The 8,375-nt window shown below is 37.9% G+C and overlaps 1 long non-coding RNA gene across 1 annotated transcript in view; it reads right to left on the reverse strand.

The window, feature by feature from the left end:
• The window catches only part of LOC104992525, a 37,892-nt gene extending 30,254 nt beyond the window's left edge, over positions 1-7,638 (reverse strand). Inside the window, exons 1-2 of the long non-coding RNA XR_825714.1 lie at positions 7,447-7,638; positions 6,764-6,968 (exon numbers count right to left, since the gene is read on the reverse strand). This is a non-coding gene — a long non-coding RNA (uncharacterized LOC104992525). The remainder of the gene's footprint in view (positions 1-6,763; positions 6,969-7,446) is intronic.
• Positions 7,639-8,375: the final 737 nt, after the last annotated feature.

The following is an 8,375-nucleotide window of genomic DNA, read 5'->3' on the forward strand; positions in this document are numbered from 1 at the left end:
ACTTCCCTAAAATGGGGAAGGAAATAATCACCCAAGTCCAAGAAACCCAGAGAGTCCCAAACAGGATAAACCCAAGGAGAAACACCCCAAGACACATATTAATCAAATTAACAAAGATCAAACACAAAGAACAAATATTAAAAGCAGCAAGGGAAAAACAACAAATAACACACAAGGGAATTCCCATAAGGATAACAGCTGATCTTTCAATAGAAACTCTTCAAGCCAGGAGGGAATGGCAAGACATACTTAAAATGATGAAAGAAAATAACCTACAGCCCAGATTATTGTACCCAGCAAGGATCTCATTCAAGCATGAAGGAGAAATCAAAAGCTTTGCAGACAAGCAAAAGCTGAGAGAATTCTGCACCACCAAACCAGCTCTCCAACAAATACTAAAAGATATTCTCTAGACAGGAAACACAAAAATGGTGTATAAACTCAAACCCAAAACAATAAAGCAAATGGCAACGGGATCATACTTATGAGTAATTACCTTAAACGTAAATGGGTTGAATGCCCCAACCAAAAGACAAAGACTGGCTGAATGGATACAAAAACAAGACCCCTACATATGTTGTCTACAAGAGACCCACCTCAAAACAGGGGACACATACAGACTGAAAGTGAAGGGCTGGAAAAAGATTTTCCATGCAAATTGGGACCAAAAGAAAGCAGGAGTCACAATACTCGTATCAGATAAATTAGACTTTAAAACAAAGGCTGTGAAAAGAGACAAAGAAGGCCACTACATAATGATCAAAGGATCAATCCAAGAAGAAGATATAACAATTATAAATATATATCCACCCAACATGGGAGCACCGCAGTATGTAAGACAAATCCTAACAAGTATGAAAGGAGAAATTAACAATAACACAATAATAGTGGGAGAGTTTAATACCCCACTCACACTTATGGATAGATCAACTAAACAGAAAATTAACAAGGAAAAACAAAAACAAAAACAAAAACATGTATCTATAAAGCTCACTAAAGCAAAGCACAGTAAAATGAGGTATGGCAATAAAAGGCGTTAAATTTATCAAATAAAAAAAAATAATAAAGTGCTGAAAAATTTAAAAAAAAAAAGCAAATTAAAGAAAACATGGCAGGGCAAATCAATTTTTTATATCATTTAGGTAATAGACCAATTCTTCAGGGAATTAAAAAGCAACTGTATTTGTCTTGAAAATCTCTACAAATCAGAAATTGAAATACAGCACACAATAACCTGAGACTCAGTCTAACTAGTTCAATCAGGTAAAAACTGTGACCAAAAGAAAAAAAGGAGGAGGGGGGAGGAAAGAGGAAACTACTGGAAAGACTCCCTCCCTCAAAATCTAATTCACAGCCTCCTTAAAGATTTATCAAGGAAAATACAAATCTTGAAAGCCTTTTCTACAAATATTAAAAAGCCTTCGTCATATCTGAGCAAATAACTTTAACTTATTCCAATTGTTATTTATAAGCTGCTGCTGCTAAGTCGCTTCAGTCGTGTCGGACTCTGTGCAACCCCATAGACGGAAGCCCACCAGGCTCCCCAGTCCCTGGGACTCTCCAGGCAAGAACACTGGAGTGGGTTGCCATTTCCCTCTCCAATGCAGGAAAGTGAAAAGTGAAAGTGAAGTCGCTCAGTCGCATGAACCGCAGCCCACCAGGCTCCTCCGTCCATGGGATTTTCCAGTTAAGAGTACTGGAGTGGGGTGCCATTGCCTTCTCCTATTTATAAGCTAGTAAGTTTATATTGGACAAGGCAATGGCACCCCACTCCAGTACTCTTGCCTGGAAAATCCCATGGATGGAGGAGCCTGGTGGGCTACAGTCCATGGGGTCGCTAAGAGTCGGACACGACTGAGCGACTTCACTTTTCGCTTTTCACTTTCATGCATTGGAGAAGGAAATGGCAACCCACTCCAGAGTTCTTGCCTGGAGAGTCCCAGGGATGGGGAAGCCTGGTGGGCTGCCGTCTATGGGGTCGCACAGAGTCGGACACAACTGAAGCGACTTAGCAGCAGCAGCAGCAGCAGCAAGTTTATATTGTAATACCTGATTCATGACTAAGTTTTGAAATGAAACTATGAGATTTCTAGTTATGCCTGTTTATGTATCTGTGTGTATATTATACAAATGATATATCTTTACCTTCAGATAGTATTTTCAAAATTAATTTATGATCAATTGAACATTAAAGCATTTACAAAGTAATTATTTCTAGATGTAACAGAGACGAGCCCAAATTACTTTCAGGTTCATGCTATCCGGAAAATATTTAGTATTAAATTAATATTCAGTATTAAAGTTTGTTTGTTGGTATAATTAAATCAAACATGTCTTATGTTTATTGCACCTAGGTTTACTAAAAGTCAGATAAAGTCATGTTATCTCTGTCATAAAATTTATCAGCAAGAAAGTAGCTTGGAATGATGAATGAACTGGTCTAATATCTCATAAAGTTTTCATGACTAATCTTACCATAACTATTGGGAACAATTCAACAGATATAAATGGGGTAAGAGCTTTTAAGTGGACTCTTCAGAAATTTTTTTTTTTTGACTCTTCAGAAATTATTATGTTTTATGGTATGTCTACTTGAAAAGAGTTTGTCCAAATTTTTGGTAATTTGAAATTTTAGAGTTTGCTAAATTAAGTTGAATGATGGAAATTATTTAAATATCTAGGTCATTCCCAAATAAGATAGTGAAACTTTACCAAACATAGGCCTCCTTTTACAGAGAAACCAAAGATACTGAATCTATTAATAAAAATGTTTGACAATTTTTATTGAAAAATTTTCTATAAAAAAGCATGTTTTAAAAATCATAAATAGTATTTACAATATTACAATCTATAGCATGGTAATGTAAAACACTGTCCATAACTTCTGTCTTCTTAGTTTTCACCAGCAATTAAGGTTTTAAAAGTTAAGAACTTGATTAACATATATAATTAAAACTACTAAAATTAATAAGGAAAACATTTTGTATGAAAAAAGGCATAAGGAATGGAAATCCATGTTGCTAAGGAAAAGGAAGTAATTGTGTACTGGAGAGAAAAAGGTAAAAGAAAGCATAGGGCAAAATCTAAAGGTAAAGTAAGATTTATAAAAGATTTGTGGGAATGGAATGCTGAGAAAAGAGTTCTGTGCATGGTCAGGACTAAGATTAAGATAAAATTCAGTCGAGTAAATAAATAAATTTTAATATTAAAAGTAAGTTGATAAAAACTAGAATTTTATTTTTTCTCTGTGTTGAAAACAAAGCTTTTTTTTTTTTTTTTTGCCTACTGATCTGCTTTTGATAATAATATGTGAAATTTCTTTACCTTTTAAGTAAGCTGTTGTAACTTGCTATATTTGCATTTAAAATATTTTACTGTCACTTTCGTTGAGTGAAAAGTATAGTTTCACAGTTACATATAATCCTCTTTGACCAAGTATTTTACAAACTTTTTATGTCTTTGACAAACTTCTCAAAATCAAATTTTAAATAAACTTCTTTTGACCTTTAACTAACTTTGAAATGCTTCAGTGGGCCACTGAAACGTCCCAAAGAGAGAATTAGGTCTGTTTGATATGCTAAATTTCATGGGAAACATTGTTAAATAAGCGATGATAAACCTTCTTAGATTATATGGTATGGTCAAATGTCATTAATGTAGATATTCCAAAAAATTATATGGAATTCCTAAAACTCTGATATGTCCTGGTATAATGTTGGTAGTCATAATTTTAGTTATTATCTTTAAATGTTGTATGACACAGATATAATCATTTGTCAACTGCATTGCAATCAGATATTTAACTATGCCTTTTAAAATCTTTTGTCTTTTATAGACAGTTACTGTTTGGGGGTCTTCCCTGGTGGCTCAGACAGTACAAGAATCTGCTATGCGGGAGACCCAGGTTCCATCCCTGGGTCAGGAAGATCCCCTGGAGAAGGAAGTGGCAACCCACTCCAGTATTCTTGCCTGGAAGATCCCATGGGCAAAGGAGCCTGGCAGACTACAGTCCATGGGGTCACAAAGAATCAGACACATACTCTGATGCATTTACAAAATGAAGATCTTCAAGAAGATCCATAGAATAACCAACAAGGACCTGCTGTATAGCGCATGGAACTCTGCTCAATCTTATGGTATGTGGCAGCCTGGATGGGAGGGCAGTCTGGGGGAGAATGGACACATGTCTCTGTATGGCAAAGTACCCTCGCTGTTCACCTAAAACTATCACAACGTTGTTTGTTAATCAGCTATATCCCAAAAAAAGTTAAAAAAAAAAAAAAAAAAAAAGGAGATCCATAGAAAGGACTTTTTGACAAATATAAGTTCTGATGACTTTTAGATCATACCATTGAACTGAGTAAGAAATTATAAAACTAATAAAATATCTGATGGCTTCATCCAGGTAAATAGGAATTAATTACAAGGGATAAATGAACTGATCAATATCACTTATAATTGTATGGCTTTTGGTCTAAAATATTATTGTCTTTTAATCTTTGTTTTTCAGAAAAACCTCTCCCCTTATGCTGTGACCCACATGAAAAATTAAGTTATTGCCTTAAGTGATCCACTTCCTAGTTTTGATGAGCTGGTTTTGTTCTGAGAGTTCATGACTTCTCAATGTGAAACCAAGTTTCTGACAAAATTAATGATACCTAAATGATTTGAGGCAACTGATCATATATATAACTCTATATAGGGTAATTGTAACAGTACAACTCTAGATATGGAAGAAAACAACAAGGGAAAACATTTCTTGAATTATAATATACTATAAAAACAGACAATCCAGAGAATTTTAGGTTACCAACATGGCCTAATCCAAGAATAACACATTGAATGACCCATCAACAAAATCCTTGTCTGACCTAGGAATGAGAATTCCTGGCACTGTAGGACAAATTGATCATGAAATACCTCCCATGTGGATGCCCAGTCACTTAAATTATGTCCAATCTTAGGAACTCTATGGACTGTAACCTGCCAGGCTCCTCTGTCCATGGGATTCTCCAGGCAAGAATGCTGGAGTGGGTTGCCATGCCTTTCTCCAGGATATCTTCCCAACACGGGGATTGAATTGGCATCCCTTGCACCACAGGCAGATTCTTTACTCACTGAGCTACCTGGGAAGCTCCAAAATACATCCCCAATTTTTTGACCAACAGAGGGCTCTGTGGACAAGGAATGTTACTTGTTATTCCAGGAAATAAAAAAATTATTGCCTGCCATTCCAGTTCTACAAAGGTCAAGCCATCAGCCACTGCTGCTACCCTCAATAGTGTGCCCTTAGGGAAATTCATGATGGAGAAAAACAGGAAGTTTTCTCTGCTTCAGATACTGGCCATGAGATAGTTAAGACATATATCTAAGGAATAATTTCTATGAGCCCAGACTCTTACATCTTCCCATACATAGAAAAAGCACTAAAATAATTAATGTGAGATGCCTATTCTTTGGGATTCCCAGGTGGCTCAGTGGTAAAGAATCTGCCTGCTAATGCAGGAGACACAGGAGATGCAGGTTCAATCCCTGGGTAGGGAAGATACCCTTGAGGGAGAAATGACAACCCACTCCAGTATTCTTGCTTGTTATTAGCAGTAATCTTTCGAAGTTCAACTGATTTTTTTCCATCAAAAATTCCAGTATATCCTGGCTCTTCCCTTCTTCAGAGTAGTTCCTCAGAGCTATCTGAGAATTAGCCCTTCAAGCTAATCCTCAGTAAGATCCTTGAATAAGACTTAACTTGAAACTTTTAGACCATACCTTTTTATTCAGTTGACGGTCTTTAGCTTGAGATGATGTTTAAGGTCGTGGCTTGGGTCATTTTGGAGAGTTATTCAGTTTTCTGTATACAAGGAGTGGTGCGGGTGGTGGCTTAGTTGCTAAATCATGTCTGACTCCTGCAACCCTATGGACTGTAGCCCTCCAGGCTCTTCTATCCATTGGATTTCTCAGGCAAGAATACTGGAGTGGGTTGCTATTTCCTTCTCCAGGGGATCTTCCTGACCCAGGGATTGAACCTACATTTCCTGCACAGCAGGCAGTCTCCTGCATTGCAGGCAGATTCTTTACTGACTGAGTTACTGGGGAAGCCCTGAAAGGAGTACACACGTCCTTAAGCTTCTGTTTGTTTTTCTCTTGTTAATCTGTCTTTTATTACAGGGAAGATTCAGCCAAGAACCTGTAAGTAAAAAGAAAATTATTCTCACTCCCCCAGAGGGGAAAGAGCAAGAGGGGCAGTCTCCCTTGATGGCCCCTCAGGTTATTCTGGAACACGCCCAGTTCTCCATAAATATCACTGAAACAAATCATCTTTAGGGTACAGATTCTAAAATCCTTCCGAGTGCTTTTTCCCTCAACACTGGCAAGAGCCCCAGTGACAAGAAGAACACATTAGAGGAAATGATTCAGATCAAACCCATACTACCTCCACAGGTTAAGCAATGCCAAAAGTATCTCTCCCAGGAGGAAAATTTTATGCCAAAAAGATTGAAAAACATGAAGAGTGCTTTCTGAGATATTGTTTTTTTCTTACTGCTTGCACACTCCAGAGAATCCCATCTGCCAAAATGACCTCAGTTGACGCCCCAAGACATAGAACTGTCCTGTCAAGCCCCGCCTGAATTCCTGGCCCCCAGAATTGTGGGCTATAGTAAAACTGTTGTAGTCGCTGACTTTGGGGATATCTTGTTATTCAGTAATAGATGAAGAAAATTAAAACAGTAGTATTTCAGAAAAAGTAACTCTCTGAATCTTATACCTGAAAAATCCAAGAGGAGTTCTGGTTTCAGATACAGCTTGATACAGGTGCTTCTATTTTTTAAGTTTCTTGGTCTTTGTTTTTACCACTCTCAGGGTGACTTCCAATCGTTTTAAGAAGACAGCTGGCTGGTCTTACATTCACAGCTCCAAGATCAGTGGAGAGGACCCTCCAAAAATGTTACTGATTACTTTCCAGCCAATATCTAAAAAGTTTTGAAATTCAGCTCATTAAGATTGGCTCAGGCCCCAAAACAAACACTAACCACTGTTACTGTTGTCAGAAAAATGGGATACGTTGACTGGATTCCAGCCTGAGTCTCATGGTTCACATTTGGATCCAGGATGTTAACCTGTATTAATCTTAAAAATGTTTCTATATTTTATGGTGATTTGAATACCATCAGGCCTTGCAGACTTGAGGAGATACTACCCCTCCCAGAGCTAGATAATCCCTAGAGTTAGGAAACAGCTTGCCTGTGAACGTGACTTTAATATATAAACCAACCAAGTCAGAGTTCATGCCACCCCATCTACCTTCTTTTAACTGGTTTCTGTAGTTTAGACAAGCTTTCTTCCTTAAATCACCCCCAGAGCCTGGTACCAAATAACTAACACCCCGATAGCCTAGATCCCAAGAAAATTATTCAAAATTGCCAGTCCTAAACCTGTTCAGCTCCTTACCTTGCCTCCTCCATTTCTTCTTGCATAAAAACACAATAAAGTCTTTTGCTGGTATTTTCATCACACTTCTTCCGCCTCACGTCAACTCAGGTGCTTCCCCATGTGGTCCTGCATGGTGTGGCATGCTTTCTCCTCTTGGAAACTGTGAGCAAGAAATGGCAATTGCCTTCTGGTCTGTGGACCTCAACATACCTAAATAAAAACAAAGTCACAGGTACATTTTAAAACATAAATTTATCCAGACCATGTGCCCCATCAAAAACCCAGGAGATATTATTGAAAAGTTCATATGTCATGATTATCCACAATTTACTATAGTTATTATATTAATTTCCTTTTGCTATTGCAATACATTATTACAAATTTAGTGGCTCAAACCAGGAGTATCCAACCCCTGGGCCACAGACTGTTTCTGGTCCATGGCCTGTTAGGAAATGGGCTGCACAGCAGGAGGTGAACAGCGGTTGAGGGAGCAAAGCTTCATCTGTATTGGCAACCACTTCCCATCACTTACATTACTACCTTATCTCTGCTTCCTGTCACATCAGCAATGGCATTAGATTCTCATAGAAGCAAGAATCCCTTACATTTATGTAATGCACTCGAATCATCCAGAAACCATTCCACCCACCATCCCAGTCCATGGAAAAACTGTCTACCATGAAACCAGTCCCTGGTGCCAAAAGAACTGGGGACCACTGGCTTAAACAACACAAATGTATTATCTTACACTGAAGGAGGTCAGAGGTCTGAAATGAGTCTCACTGGGATAAAATCAAGGTGTCAGTATAGCTCTAGTCTTTCTAAAGGCTTTAGAGAAGAATCTACTTTCTTGCTTCTTTTCTAGAAGCTGCCTGCATCCTGTAACCCACTGTCCTTGTCCATCTTTGAAGCCATAATGGGAGGTAGATTCTTTCTATACTACCATG

The sequence above is a fragment of the Bison bison genome, unplaced genomic scaffold (genome assembly GCF_000754665.1).
Source record: "Bison bison bison isolate TAMUID 2011002044 unplaced genomic scaffold, Bison_UMD1.0 scf7180017864217, whole genome shotgun sequence".
NCBI lineage: Eukaryota > Metazoa > Chordata > Mammalia > Artiodactyla > Bovidae > Bison > Bison bison.